Source organism: Corylus avellana, chromosome 10 (assembly GCF_965113065.1).
Source record: "Corylus avellana chromosome 10, dhCorAvel1.hap1.2, whole genome shotgun sequence".
Taxonomy (NCBI): Eukaryota; Viridiplantae; Streptophyta; class Magnoliopsida; order Fagales; family Betulaceae; genus Corylus; species Corylus avellana.
This window is the reverse complement of record NC_142499.1, coordinates 16,993,006-17,009,908: the sequence shown is the minus strand read 5'-3', so window position 1 is coordinate 17,009,908 and position 16,903 is coordinate 16,993,006.

Here is a 16,903-nt window from a genome sequence, read left to right as displayed (position 1 = left end):
CCCATCTCGAATTTTTAGTATCTTTCACTTTCTGTGGCCCACCATTTGGTAAATGTCGCCCCTGCTTCTCTGTCGCCTTCTGATTCGCCTCATGCTAAATACTACTCCAGTACGTTCTGGAAAGTAGCTGAAATTTCTTTAGTATTTTCATCATGTGGACAAAATATTATCTTTGAAATTGAAAAACTTATGGGCGGTGCTTAACCTAATTTTGAGAAATGTTATTTATTAGTTTCTCCTTATAATTGTAATATAATTCATTATTAAGTGATTAGACATTAAAAGTTAATCATTTCATCAGCGCTTAAAGTAACGTTATATGCCGTCAATCTATCCAAATTTCATCTTATAAGGCAAGTGTCAATTGTCATCCAATTGTATAATTATATGTCAGTTATACAAAAATATATTAAATAGAATTACTCTTTAATTTATTATTAAAAAAAACATTATTTATTATATGACATAATAGTAAAAATATCTTCTAAAATTCACAAATTCGGAGTTTGCTAGTGAAGTCATGGTCGGTCTGCACCGGTTCAAGTGTATCCCACAGGCGAATAATAGTGGCGGCGGACCCACTATTGAAATCGTAGGCGATGGACATTTCAAAATCACATGAATACTGTGGATGTTATGGTGACATGGCGAGGCGTGAGTGAACCGACCGACCAATTGACATTCATTGATTCAGCACCACCGCCCCGTTCCAACATTCCAACTCAGCCCCACCACACCACCTCTTTCTCATTTCCTCAACCACTCATGAGTCACGCCCGTCCATTAACGTTTCCCTGGCCCACCCTCCACCAATCATTCTTCTCTTTTATTGTATGTATAACCCAATTTTTTAATGCTAAAGGCTACGCAATTCACCAATCTTGGTTTTCCTGATAAAACAAGAACTCTTGGGTTGGAACACGACAAAGAAAATATTTCGTGGCTTGTATGCTGCCACGGTGCACGCTCGTACAGGCACATTTTCCACGTTTTTAGGGTTTTTTTTTTTTTTTTGGCTTTTTATTATTGATGACCACATATTTCACTCTAGTAAAAACCAGTGGGGAAACTTTTGTCAAAAGAAGTGTGAAGAAGTACGTTTTGGAGAAACCTCCAAACTTTTGTCAGAATCCTTTCAAATTTCATCACTTACACCAGCTTTTTCTGTTATTTTATTCATAGAATCGTATTATTAATGAAGATATTCATCATACTTGGATAAGGATTGAACCTTGAAGATCCAGCAATTCTCACCCGATAACTCAAGCTAATGTTTGTAGCTCACATATATATATATATATATGACCGGAAACTCTTTAAGGGTAAGATATTTTGTGTATTCACCCTTGATAAATTTTGTATCATACAAAGTGTTCTCCATATTGATAGGAATAGATAAATTCGATTTCGTAGCGGGTGTAGTCCCAAAAAATTATTTACACTAACAGAAATTTGAACCTTAAACCTAATGGACACTCTACCAAGTTCAAGGCCTTCCCACTTTTATAAAGATTGCATGATGAATGGAATCACTAATTTATTATTATTATTATGGGAACTTGCTAAGGGTTCACTTTGTGTATATTTATTCATAAAAGATAAACTTTAGATTTGTGCAAAACGCCATCGATCTCCACAATAATCGTTTTAGTTTAAGGCTTTCACCGCTTAAGCCAACCCCCTTAGTTAAAATTTATATTTCAAATGTTTATAGGGTGTTGTAATCTTCTTATCATGTTGTTGTTGTCCTATAAATAATTAAACATGCATGGTGCACTCTCCTAAAGTAGAGAGGATTTCACATCCATTTTATGTCTTGTTTGTGTATCAGAGAGTCTAGACCAAATTCAGTATATCCTGATAGCTTCCATGCCACCACTTCCAACATACTAATGAATGTTTGAAAATACAAGTAAGATAATAGAAAAGTTATTAAAATATGTATAAAAAAGTAATCTCTCATATAGAGAAATGCAGTTTTTGATTATGCATTTTATATTAAATTGTTGTTGTTGGAGATGCTATTAAAGGGTAATGAATATTACTGAAACGGAAGAAGATGAGGCATCATATAATCTAAACACACATGGCAAGAGAAGGAAAAGAAGAGATGGGCAATTGGCATGGTCCCTAAACATGTTACGATCGAGAAGAAATGATGACGCCAGATCATCAGCAACCCTATTAATTTAATAATCGAATTACATGTGAAGTACTCCAGCAAGTGAATTGATTAATCCTTACATCTATCTTCAAAGTTTGTGTTGAGATTACCAGTTCCAAGGCAAAGATCCGGGACAGATTTGGTGCTTCTGGAAAATACGATGGTTTGCTTCCTTCTGCCATGCGTCCAAGCGTGATGAATGGAATCTATACAAGTCAGAAGATAAAACCAGAAAACAGGTATGGTTTCCATAAATAAAACCAAACCATCCCAATGATTCGAAGTTTGTGCCAAATGTTGACACCTCTGAGATCTAGCAGTCTCATAGTTATCATATTTTATCGTGAATGCCAAAGGTTGTCTTCTAGGGATGTAAATCTCGTCGGTTATAACTCGTCACTAATCGGTAATTGATAACTGGTTAATAGGCTAACTGTTTTTAAAAGCGGTTAAAAATAACCAATAACTCTAAAAATGTAAAATGACTTCGTTTACTTTAAATTTTTTTATTTTTTTTAAACAACCACAACTAAGCTTAGTTTATTGAGCTAAACAAGTTCTTTCTTTTTTTTCTTTTTTTCTTTTTAAAAAAAAAGGGCCAAAAAAGCTAAACTAAGCCCAGAAAGTAGGCCAAATACCCAAGATAGGCCCAAAATAACCATTTTTTTTAAAGACCTAGTTACCCGTCTAGATAACCAGCGACCAACCGGTAATCGGCGGTTAGTACATAAGTACATAACTAGATAATTGGTTACTTGGTTCCGGTTTTTAAAATTCACCAAACAGCTACCCTAGTTTCGGTTAGCAGTTTTAGACAACAACGACTAACCGGAACCGACTTTACACCCCTATTGTCTTCAATGTATTGCTACAATACTCATGGAAATAATATTATTCTCATTATTAACACCCATTGAACTGTACTTACATTTACCGTTAGAGAAATGTTTGAATATCTACTCTTGTCATTCTTTCATCCTTTTGGATTCTTTCCTTTTTAATATTAATCATTGAATTTACATTCACTTAGGTAAATCCAACAAATTTAATAATTTTCTTTTAAAAAACAAAAAAAATACGAAGAAAGATGGGAGAAAGGATCTGGAATCCAAACAATTCTCATGTTGTATCGTTGTAGAAAACTAGAAATGGACCTTTTAATTCGGTGCCAAGGCTGCAATCATTATGGGTGATACAACTTCAATGGTATTTGGCATGTCCTCCATAGTGACTCATCATTTTATACGAGCTTTTTTATTTTAATTAATTAATTAATTTATTTTATGGACTTATATATATATATGAGGAGCATATATATTCATGGCGTATGGTTTTGTTGTTATACCATTTGTTGGGCCTGGCTGTCCAGTTGGATCTAGCAATCTGAATGCTAAGTTTATTTAGTATAGAGTCCAAACTTTAAAACTCACTTAAACAAACCATTACTAAAACAATAATAAAAGAGATCTGGAACTGTTACGTGACATTGCGGCAAGAGTCCAAGCATCATATTTAGATATAAAAGTGATTATCTCTTCAAACAACACAAACTCGTGTATTTTTATGCCTCTCGGGCAATCTCTCCATTTGATTTCTCTTTATTAGGCAAAAAAAAAAAAAAAAAATTATTATTGTTGGGTGGTCCCTCTTTATGTGGGGACCAACCCATGTGGATAGTCACAAAGGGTTTTAAACCCTTTGTGTGCTATATAAAAAGAAAAGTGAGACAAAAGAAATAAGGTAGAAAAAGAAAGAACAGTGCGGCGCAGGGAGAGAGGAAAAGAAAAAGATAAAAAAAAAGGTTACGCCTTTTCTCACATCCGTCAGAGATTGGAAAGTCGTTCGTGGTTCGATCTTGATGCAATTTTAGAGTGTTGCTCTTGACGACTAGTGCTACGTATTGACTGGTGTCGATCGTTGGAATTCATCTCCAATTGCTTGGTTGCTAATACTTACTTGGTAAGATCTTTCATTATTCTTGTTGGAATCCACTTTAGGGTAATGAATTTATGTTTAATCCAAGAATGCATGTATTCTTGATGTGGTGATAACCTCTAGATATTTCTCTAAGGAAGACAATTGTAAACTCATTATTGTTGATAGTGGAAGATTTCACTGGACTAGGTCCCGTGGTTTTTACCTTCACATTGAAGGGTTTTCCACGTAATAATCTTGATGCCTTGCTTGTGGGTTTGCTTGATTATTATTTTGCTATTGTGTTACTATTTAATTTGCACAAAGAGGGGTAGATTAATTCCGCTGAGCATCTGAAATTGGTGTTCACCCCTAACAATGTGGTATCAGAGCCTTTGGTTCATTATTTGTGTGGAGTTCTGTGTGAATTAAAAGGAAGAGTCATCTAAAATAGCATGGTTAAACTCACAGCTTCCAATTATTCAATTTGGAAGGCTAGGACGGAAGATATTTTGTATTGCAAGGAATTGTTTGACCCCATTGAGTTGAAAGGTGTCAAACCAGTTGCTGCAACCAACTATGATTGGAAGAAATTGAATAGGAAAGCCATTGGATATATTAGGCGGTGGATTGATCAAAGTGTCTTTCATCACGTAGCTAAAGAAGTTGATGTTTATGGTCTTTGGCAGAAGTTAGAGAGTCTTTATGAACGAAAGAGTGCTCAAAACAAAGCCTTTATGATAAGAAGGCTTATGAATTTGAAGTACAAAGATGGACATAGTGTTACAGAGCATTTGAGTAATTTTCAGGGAATGTTGAACGAGTTGTCTAACATGAAACTTACACTAGATGATGAGGTGCAAGCATTACTTGTGTTGAGTTCTTTGCCAGACAGTTAGGAAACCTTGGTGGTGTCACTCAGTAATTCGGCTCCCAACGGTGTGATAACTATGGGTATGGTAAAAGACAGTATGTTCAATGAAGAGGCACGAAGAAAAGAGCAAGGTATTTCTTCTCATTCAGAGGCACTTGTTATAAAAAGGCGGGGAAGAAGTAAAAGCAGAAGACCTCACAGGTATGACAGTCGTAACAAGTCAAGAGGAAAGTCCTATTCAAAAATAGACATAAAATGTTTTCACTGTGGCAAGCCTAAGCATATAAGAAGAGATTGCAGAAAGTTTAATAGGGAACAGTTGAAAGGAAAAGACGAAGAACGTCAAGAAGAAAAAGACACTGCAGCAGTAGCATCTGATGGTGATGTGGTATTTGCTTTTGATGAAACTTATGCTAATCTCGCATGTGATGAATCTACATGGGTAGTTGATACATCAGCATCTTTTCATATTACTCCACATAGAGATTTCTTCTCTTCCTACACCAGTGGCGATTTTGGTTGGGTTAGGATGGGAAATGAAGCCAAGTGTAAAGTTGTGGGCATGTGAGATGTACAGCTAGAAACCAGCATTGGGTGCAAATTGATGCTTAAGGATGTCAGACATGTTCCTGAAATGCGCTTTAACTTGATTTCTATTGGGAAACTTGATGATGAAGGCTACCACAATTACCTTGGAGGTGGACAATGGAAACTGAGCAAGGGTTCTCTTATCTTAGCCAGGAGAAAGAAGACCAACACTCTCTATAAGACAGCTGTAAGACTAGTCAAGGGAGATGCGATTGTTGTTGAGAATGAAAACTCCACTGAGCTATGACACAAGAGGCTTGGTCACATGAGTGAGAAGGGACTTCAGATTCTCGCCAAGGAATAGCTCCTACCTAATAATAAAGGTACGTCACTAACGCCCTGCACTCATTGTCTTGTTGGAAAACAAAGAAGAGTTTCATTTAAAAAATCCTCTTCATCAAGAAAGTCTAATATTCTTGATTAGTTTCACACTGATGTCTAGACTATGAACACTAAAACTCTAGGTGGTGCTCTTTATTATGTGACTTTTATTGATGACTACTCTAGAAAGGTATGGGTGTTTGCTTTGAAAACCAAAGATGAGGTATTGGGTGTGTTCAAAGTCTTTTATATGAAGGTTGAAAGAGAAACTAGAAGGTAGTTAAAATGCGTCCGTGCAGACAATGGTGGTGAATACCGAGGACCGTTTGAAGAGTATTGTAAAAGCCATGGCATCAGGCTTGAGAAAACTGTACCCAAGACTCCGCAGCATAATGATGTAGCAGAGAGAATGAACAGAACCATCTGTGAGAGAACCAGGTCTATGCTCTCTCATGCAAAATTGTCTAAACATTTTTGGGGTGAGGCAATGAGGACAGCAGTTGACTTGATAAATCTTTCTCATTCAGTTCCTTTGGATGGTGACATTCCTCAAAGGGTTTGGACAGGGAAATATGTTTCTTTTGAGCACTTAAGAGTGTTTGGCTGCATGGGATTCGTCCATATTCCTAGAGATGAGAGGTCAAAGCCTGATAGCAAAGTCAAGCAATGTATCTACATGGGTTATGGGCACGCGGAGTTTGGTTACAGATTGTGGGATCCAGTTAATAAGAAAATCATACGAAGCAGAGATGTCGTATTCTTTGAAGATCAGACCATTGAAGACTTGGATCAGAAAAAGGCAGAGTCTCTTAATGAATACTGTGTTGATTTGGATCTAGTTATTCTTCCTTGTGTGGTGCATGATGAACACTTGGAAGATGTACAAGAAGATCAGGTTGATACAATTGATGAAAATAGTGAGCTTGCAATTGATAATGTTGAGTCAGAAGAGCACCTAGAGCAAGCTTCTTCAGAACCAGCCGTTGAGATTCAGTTGACGAGATCTACCAGAAACCGACAGCCTTCCAGAAAGTATTCAGTTAATGAGTATGTGTTATTTCTGATGGGGGAGAGCCAGAAAGTTATCAAGAGGTTATGCTACATGACCAAAAAGTCAATGGTTAGAAGCCATGCAAGACGAGATGAAATCCTTGCATGAGAATCACACATATGATTTGGTAGAACTGCCTAAGGGCAAGAGAGCACTCAAGAATAAATGAGTGTTCATATGCAAGATTGAACCAAACAGATCACAGCCAAGGTACAAGGCGCGACTAGTTATAAAGGGGTTCGGTCAAAAGAAAGGCATTGATTTTGATGAAATTTTCTCACCCGTGGTAAATATGTCTTCTATCAGAGTTGTTTTGAGTTTGCCTGCCAAAATGAATTTGGAGATTGAACAGCTTGATGTGAAGATTGCTTTCCTTCATGATGACTTGGATGAGGAAATTTATATGGAGCAACCAGAGGGGTTCACAGCTAAAGGCAAAGAACATCTAGTGTGTCAGTTGAAAAAAGAGCTTGTACGGACTCAAGCAGGCACCGAGACAGTGGAATAAGAAATTTGATTCCTTTATGGTTGATCATGGGTATTAGAGAACTACAGTAGATCTTTGTGTGTTTGTGAAGAAATTCTTTGATGGAGAATTTATTATTCTCTTTCTATATGTGGACGACATGTTGATTGTTTGTCGTGACACTAGTAAAATTGACAGACTGAAGAAAGAATTGAGTAAGTCCTTTGCTATGAAGGACTTGGGACCCGCAAAGCAAATCCTTGGTATGAAGATCTCTCGTCATAGGAAGAAAGGAAAATTATGGCTATCACAAGAGAGTTATATCGAGAAGGTATTGGACAGGTTCAACATGAGCAAGGCAAAACCGGTGAGCTCTACACTTGCAGGGCATTTGAAGTTGAGTTCAAAGCAAAGCCCTACAAGTGAGAAAGAAAAAGGTGAAATGAAGAAAGTGCATTACACATCAGCCATGGGTAGCTTGATGTACGCCATGGTGTGTACGAGGCCTGATATCGCTCATACAGTTGGAGTTATCAGTCAGTTCCTTTCTAATCCTGGCAAAGAACATTGGGCAGCCGTGAAATGGATTCTCAAGTATTTCAGAGGTACTTCGAGAGTATGTTTGTGCTTTGGAAGTGGTCAACAGGTGCTTGATGGGTTTACAGACGCAGATATGGCTGGGGATGTTGATTCTAGAAAATCTATTTCAGGGTACCTGATTACTTATTCAGGGGGAGCAGTGTCATGGCAGTCCAGATTGCAGAAGTGTGTTGCTTTGTCTACCACAGAGGCAGAGTACATTGCTATCACTGTAGCGGCCAAAGAATTGTTATGGATGAAAAAGTTCTTACAAGAATTGAGTTTACAGCAAGAGAGGTATGTGCTTTACTGTGACAGTCAGAGTGACATCCATCTCAGTAAGAATTCAACTTTTCATTCAAGATCGAAACATATCGATGTTAAGTGTCATTGGATTCGTGATGCACTGGAGGATAAACTGTTACAGATTGAGAAAATCCATACTAATGATAATGGGTCAAATATGATGACTAAATCGTTGTCTATGCAAAAGCTTGAAATTTGTAGAAGCGAGGCGGGCTTGGTGGAGCCCCCCACATAATCGGGAGGGGGAGATTTGTTGGGTGGTCCCTCTTTATGTGGGGACCAACCCACGTGGATAAGCACAAAGGGTTTTAAACCCTTTGTGTGCTATATAAAAAGAAAAGTGAGACAAAAGAAATAAGGGAGAAAAAGAAAGAACAGTGCGGCGCAGAAACATTGCGGCGTAGGGAGAGAGGAAAAGAAAAAGAAAAAAAAAAGGGTTACGCCTTTTTTCACATCCGTCAGAGATTGGAAGGTCATTCGTGATTCGATTTTGATTCAATTTTAGAATGTTGCTCTTGACGACGAGTGCTACGTATTGACTGGTGTCGATCGTTGGAATTCCTCTCCAATCGCTTGGTTGCTAATACCTACTTTGTGAGATCTTTCTTTATTCTTGTTGGAATCCACTTTAGGGTGATGAATTTATGTTTAATCCAAGAATGCATGTATTCTTGATGTGGTGATAACCTCTAGATATTTCTCTAGGGAAGACAATTGTAAACTCATTATTGTTGATAGTGGAAGATTTAACTGGACTAGGTCCCGTGGCTTTTACCTTCGCATTGAAGAGTTTTCCACGTAAAAATCTCGGTGTCTTGCTTGTGGGTTTGCTTGATTATTATCTTGCTATTGTGTTATTATTTAATTTGCACAAAGAGAGGTAGATTAATTCTGCTAAGCATCTGAAATTGGTGTTCACCCCTAACAATTATTAAAGTGTCCCCGATTTCTTGACTAACAGATAGACTCCGATAGCTTCTTTCTCTCTTTTGCAGGAGCTCAATTACCGGTCAGATGGTCTAAAACATGTTCGAACACAAAATTCACTAAATAACATCATTGGTGAAGACAGAAAAAACATTATTGTGGGGGCCACACTAAAAGTAAGATAAAATAAAATAGTTCATGCTTAGAAAATAATATAACTACATATAAAAGGTTAATTTAATTTTGCCAATATATAGTAAATATTGGATGCCCATAGAATCAGGGAAAGCGATTTGGCTTCCAAATTTTGCAAGCCTTTTGCTTTAAATCTCAGCAGTTTGATGGCCTATCTTTAAGTTTTGAAATGATGGTGATTTGAATTGCCTCCTCCTGTGTCCGCAAGTGTGCCTTTCTTATTCCTTATCTTGGTTTCCACTCACCAATATTCCACTTACTGAAGCATTCCTGAATGGTCATTAATTGCAGAAACTTCTTAGCCAAGATGATGAGACATTGGGATTATAAGAAGCATTTGATATATATCTTGCTGCTTTTGGGATAGAAATATTCATTATGGCAGCTTAAGTGAACAAAATATTTTGGTGAGATTATATTTGTTTTTTGCTAAGCTGATCAAGGGTTATATCACTAATGGCCGGCACAGTTTGAAATTATAGAAATAGGCCATTTTGCCATAGCTAGCTATTTTGTTCACTTTGGATGACGAGTTGAATACTCTTCATGAAGCAATAATATATAACTCTTTATTTCGGAGATGTGGGTTTGTGGGGTACTTATTTATTGATTTTTTTTTGCAATATTGCCTGCTCTCTGAGTTGTGATTTTGGATGTTGAGAATAAAATCTCCCGTGGCTATTTAATTAGTTCCAATATGGAAGATAAAATCTCCTATAACCTTGGACTCCAAAGAAACTCTCTCTCTCTTTAAGGTGCCTTTAAAAAGTTTCTTCTCGCTTCTGCAAAGTTTGAAATTATCTAAATTGCATGTAGTCTGTCATCGTTAGAATGATGTTCGTGTCGTTTGAACACTATAGGTTTTTTAATCTATCTTACTTGGCTTCGCACAATACCGTTCAAACAGTTACTTTATATCGTCCTAACAGAAACTTTTCCTATGCAGGGTTTTGTTAGCTCTCACATGGCATACCGTTCGAACGGTATCTTCCCACCAAAAAAAATGATCATAGACAGATTTCACTAGCTGTTTTTCGAAGCCATTTTTCTTAATTTCTACTTTAACCGTTGTCTCTTATTTATCCCTTATTCTTAATATTTTTTTAGAGCGGGGTATGCACCATTAACATACCTCAAACCAGATTCCTGTAAGGTATACATGCAGGTAGATATTAATCGCCCACATCCGCTATTCACAACTATTCGTTATCTGCACATACAGATGCAGATGCAGATGCAATTAGCAAAAGGCACTCTCCGCATATATGCGGCGCATAACCTTTTTATAAAATATATTTTACATATTATATTTAATAAATTCACAAAAAACAAAAAAAATCCCTTTGTTTTTTTTTTTTTTTTTGTTGACATGTTCGCACAAGAGGGGGAGAGGGGATTTGAACTAGTAACATTCGTTTCATGAGGTGTGATCCTTAGAAGATTGAGCTACCCCTTGAGGACAAAAAAAAATATTGCTTTGGATTAGGTATATGTTAACTCAACCCTACCACTTCGGATTAGGTATATGCATGTTATGGTTACATTATTTTAGGTTTTTTTTTTTTCTTCACAATTTACACATTCACTTGGGCAAAAAGGAAAAAGTGTTACGTGAGACTAAAATATTTTCAAAACATTAGGACTTAAAAAAAAAAAAAAAAAAAGTCCAAAACACTAAAAATTGGCCAAAATTATTTTCAAAATCATTTACAATAGGACGAACTAGCTAGAGACCCAAAAAAGGCCCCTAAAACTAAAATAGGCCAATTACACTACAAAAAAACCCAAACTTTGTGACTTGCGAACGGTCTGGGTTTTTGAAAACGTCACTTTTGGTGACCTTTTTTTTTTTTTTTTTTTTTTTTTTTTGGGTAAAATGCACCCCTTTTGAGGGGTGGTGTTTGAACTGTACCATGTCACTAATTGTGTTCAAATTTTGAATTTTAGCCCTCCCCTTCTCTCTCACAAACGGCGGCTTTGCAGTGGCTAGCCTCCTCAATGTGGCTAAAAAAAACACCTCGGCGTGGGGCATTATCTCCAAAGTCTATAGCTTTTCATCCAAATTATTTCAGGTTTTCTTTTATCCATTTTTGCTTTGCCAATAAAATCCTTTTCTTTTCATCTAAAATCTCCCTCAAATTTTGAATTTTAAATTTTTTTTATCCCTTTTTTACGTAACATGTTTCTCTCTAATCATTTACTTTGTTGAATGAAATGAAAAACAATGGCTCTTCTAGTTTTGTTGGATTTTTGTCAGTGTGGTGATTTACCTCAATCACAACCTCCTCATTATTTAGGGCAAAAAAAACTTTTGATTATCTTATCTGTTGATACACAGTTTTCCGAGATGGTGACGTGGCACGCCTTGAGGTGGTGCTGACAACTTCATAGACGCTTCAGGCTACACACAAAAAGAGCAAACAGGATTAGAGCTCTCGATGGTGTCCCGGCGGGGGAGCTCTGATGCCTAAGTCAGAATGTGAGGAAAGAATATCTAAGCAACCAAAGTTTTCAGAGCTAGGATTGCGCTTTTCTTTGATGGAAATCGGAACCTGTATTTATAGGCATGGAGTAGAATTTGTTTCCTGCACATCTCGGGACTCCTATCCCTAAATATCTGCTTCGCAATCATTTGATAAGGGTAGGAATCCTTGGACAAAGTGATAAGGTTTTTGTTTGAGTTAGGTAACCTTTTGAATTTGAATAACAGCTTATCCCGCTTGTGTAGGGATAGTTTATAAGTGGATAACCATCTATGCTGTAGAGAGCTTTTTGAATGTGAGATAATGATCACTTGGACTAATTTGAATACTTGCATATCCTTAGTTGTAAAATGGCAGTTTTACCCTTGGCTCTTGACTTATTTGCTTTCGAGGAGTTGCGTCTTGGATTTGGTATCTGATACCAGCGAAGGAGTAGTCTCGGACTCGTGTCCGACACCTCCTCGATTTACGAAGCCTCCTCGAGAAAAGCTTGTCCGAGGCCTAGTCGGGTACTCCGTTTAGCTTAGGTCGAGTTTGGGACCTGTTGGGCATTAAGAGCGGATCCATGGCCCAACAGTTACCCCCCCAATTTCTTGATCTGAAAGATTATGGAAATTTTTGTTCATAAATGGATCGACGTTCTGAAATTATACTTGAGTAAAAATCCGAGACCTTTGAGGCGGGAAATTTGAATTTTGAATTTTGGCGGGAAACCTGACGAAATCTTGCCGAGACGGTTGACATGACTGAGGGCGTATCGGTTGTTCCATGCGTCAGTGCCGGGATAGACGTCTTTTCAGTTGCCGGTTGTCAGCTATCATGCGAAATTTACAGAGGCACTTTTTTCGCCGTATTTATTGCGCGCGTGTTTCGGGGAATCCTTTGGTGTTTCACGTTCTTATCCTTACTTTCTTTTGACTTTTCGCTTGGACTCCTACCTTTATAAAACTTTTCTCCCTTCTTATTTCTTTCTTATTCGCACCAAGTCTTTGGAACGTTTGTTCTTTTCTGCTCTGCTCTTCCTCTGTAACTTTCCGGCCATGTCTTAGGAAGAAGGATCAGGGTCCGATGGTGGTTTGGGTAAAACTTACCCAGCCCTATGGAGGCCAGATCTGACCTCGGCTGATGAGCGCCGAGTCAAACTGGATTGTTATATTCCAAAAACGGTGAAACTCCATTTTGATGACTAGAGGAGATGAGCGCCGAGTCAAACTAGACTGTTATATTCCAAAAACGGTGAAACTCCATTTTGATGACTAGAGGAAGGGCGCCATAGTCGACGCCGAGAGCCACGAGGTCTGCCTTTATGAGGAGATGTTTCTTGCAGGCCTCAAGCTTCCTTTTCCTAAGGTCATTCGTGAGCTTCTCGGTTGTTTGAATGTGGCTCCCCATCAACTGGTTCCCAATGCATGGAGGATGTTTTTCGCCTGTGTTGTTGTTTGGCCCATGGCCCTCGGAGAAGAAAAGAACCTGACCGTTTTGGAATTTCTCTGGATGTACCGACTCCAGAAGAATCCCAACAGTGATGGGCTATATAACTTCCAGTCGAGATGGGGAAATTCTCTTTTATGGATAACACCTTCACTAGTAATCACTGATGGAAAAATAAGTACTTCTTTGCGCAAGGCCAACAAGAATTTGCTCCTGGAGAAAAGGTGGAGGGGCCGAGAGTCCCTCGGGAGACGACTACCCCACATTTGGGTCTCCACAAGAATCTGTGTCTGCCGAAGGACGAGATGGTCCGAGTTAACACGGTTTTGGCCTAGACCTAGAGACATAAGTCTATCATGACCTATAAGAAGTTGGTTACGACGGCTAGGTTAAATAGCTGTTTATGTGCCAACAGAGAAGGTGCCGGTGGATCATGGAAGAGACCAGCTCAAGTAGCTGTTGATTTGGGCCCTTTGGCGGCCAATACTCGAGGCGCTACCCACTGAAAGCCCGTGCTTGATAAAGGCAAGAAAAAGGTAGACGAGTCTCATGTAAGGAAGGCTCTGCGATTGGTTGATGAGCCTAAGGAGCCTTAAGCTCCTCATTTGAAGAAAATGAGACTAGTGAAGGGCAATGGCCTTGATGTTAAGGCCGAGAATGAAAAATCCCTTTTTGCCGACCTCCTGGCTGCTCGGAGGAAGGTTAATCCAGGGCCTGACGTGGCTCCTATATCGGCCTACGAGAATATCCTTGCAAACCATCCTATTGCTACAACCCCTTTGGCAGCGACCCCCTTAGAACCTCCTAGAGTCACTCCTACCACTGCTATCCCTGTGGGGTCGGTATCACCGGTTCATTCTGGTCCCAACATTCAGCACCTCTTAATAGATCCATTTTCAGATAGCTCAGTGTGGATGGAGCCGGAAGAGAATGGGCCACTTGCCGAGGTGGGGAAAGAAAGAGAAATGCCTCGGGTCTGATCTCCAATAGCCGAGGAGTGGTCTCGGGCTCCGACCCGAGCGCCCAAGGCTTCGTCTCGGGCGCCGACACTAGCCGCCGAGGCTGAGGTTGCTTTCAGGTCCGAGGCCTCTTCGAGTTATTCCCTGGTGAAGCCCCAGAGCGTTGAGTGGACCGTGGAGAAGCCTCTGTCCCGATTTGGTGGACAACTGCTAGGGAACCCGTTTCAAGCCTTAGTGGAGCTGGTTCCTCAAGATTGTTTGACGGGCGAACAAGACATTTCTGCAAAGGGTATGGCAGAATCCATGTTATTCAACCAAATATGTGTAAGTATTATCCCTTATTTGGCTTTCTTTTTGCCTGAGTTGTACTCTGTTTTGACTAACTTTGTTTATTGCAAGGAGCTATGAAGTCAGTAGTTCTATACTGCTACTTTAGGAAGTTTTTCCGGGAGTCGGCCTCAGAATCTGAGAGCCTCCAAAGCAGGCTCGCAGCTTCTGAGGCCGAGAATGCTAAATTGAAGGACACGTTGGCTCAGCAGGATAAAGAACTGCTCCATCTTGGTCAGCAGCAGTCGGTGACTCAAGCTGAGGCTGCTCAAGCCGAGTCCCATGTCTTAGATCTGTCTTCTGAGTTGCAGAACCTTCGTGCCGATCATTCAAGGCTTTTGGATGATCATTCTTTCGTAAAAGAGGATCTGCACCAACTTGAGGAGAAGCATACAGAAGTTCTAGAGCAGTTGAAGGCTTCTCTGGCCGAGGCTACCAGCCAAAATGCTAAACTTAAGGAAGCCATCGAAGGCCAGACAATTGCTGAGGAGCGGCTTAAGTTCTTCTGGGGAAAGCTTGAAGAAAAGAAGCAGCAATTTGAAGAGGCCGAGACTCAAGCTTCCAACTACTTGCAGCAGTTGTAGTATGCTTCTTGGACTCGGGATAGTGCTTGGGCAGATGGGATTATTCTTGGTTTCCAGACCTTTCGGTCTTGGGCCAAGGACCCTGCTTGCACTATAGACCTCGACAAGGTGAAGCTCAAGACCATTCCCGTTTCTGACAAGGCTTTAAAACAGCTTATCAGTCTCGGGTCGGATTTGATGCCCGATGCCGAGGGGATTGATAGGTTTGCTCATCAGCCGTTCTCGGGTTGTATGGAGTCCTCAGGTAATGAAGGGACCGCTTTTGGATATGGTGCCAAGACCCCATCTGCTTCCAAGGCTCCATCTGTAGCCCAAAAGAAGGCTAAACTTTTTCTTTTTGCTTGTAGTTAGTATATTTGATTTGATTCTTGACTTGTAAATCACAAACTTAAGACTTTAATGAAATGTGTCTTTTTCATTTATCTTAATTCTTGTAACTGTTGTTTAATAGTGTAGTTTTGGCTATGTTTATTTCTCGGAGAAAACTAGTAATTTTTCGAAGACACCTTTTCTTGAAGGATTTATGTTCTTGATAGGTTATTGTTTAGCCTTTTTCGAGCACACCTTTTCTTTCTTTTCTTTTCTTTTCTTTTCTTTTAAGGATTTCTGCTCTTGACAGGCTATTCGTTTGACTTTCTTCGAACACACCTTTTTTAAAGGTTTTACGTTCTTTACAAGTCATTAGTTTAACTTTCTTCGGACACACCTTGTTTGAAGGTTTTACGTCCTTTACAGGTTGTTAATTTAACCTTCTTTGGACACACCTTGTTTGAAGGCTTTACGTCCTTTACAGGTTGTTGGTCTAACCTTCTTCAAACACACATTTTTTGAAGGTTTTACGTTCTTTATAGTTTTTTTGAAGAACTATGTCTCATCAGGATTGGTCTCGAGAAATTTCTTAGTTTTCCTGATGGCTTTTTGGCCGTTTACCTTGAGGGTAATTTGGTTTGCCTTGCTTTTGAAATGCTTGAAAGGTGATCGAAACTTCAGGAGATTCTTTTATTTAATGAAATAAAATGTAATGAAAATTACATGGAAAATAAGAATCAAATAAGAATCAAACACGAATTACCTTACTATAATAAGCTAGATAAAGTACTTTTTGAGGTGTTCGGCATTCCACGGCATGGGGAGTGCTTTTCCATCCATGTTCTCAAAGTAATAAGCTCCTACCCTTCTGCATTCAATCACTCTGTAGGGTCCTTCCTAGTTTAGAGCTAATTTTCCCGCAGCAGGATCTTTGGTGGCAATGGTGGTCTTGCGTAAAACTAGGTCCCCGATCTTGAAGCTTCTGTGCTTGACCCCTTTATTAAAATACTGAGCCACTTTCTCCTGGTACGCTGACATGGTTACTTGGGCCTGGTCCCGTTTCTTTTGTAGCAAGTCTAAATGTAGTTTGAGACCCTCATCATTAGTCTCGGGATGAAAAGTCTGGACTCGGTAGCTACCCGAGCCCACCTCGGCTGGTATGACTGCCTCGGTCCCGAAAGCCAAGGCGTACGGGGTATCCTTGGTGGGTGTTCTTTTCATTGTTCGGTATGCCCACAAGACTTCTGGAAGATCATCTGCCCAATCACCCTTTCGATCTCCAAGTTTCTTCTTCAGAACTTTGAAAATTGTCTTGTTGGTAGCTTCTACTTGCCCATTTGCCTGGGGATGAGCTAGAGAAGAGTAGTAGTTTCTTATACGAAGCTTTGCACACCATTCTCGTAATGACTCGCTGTCAAATTGCTT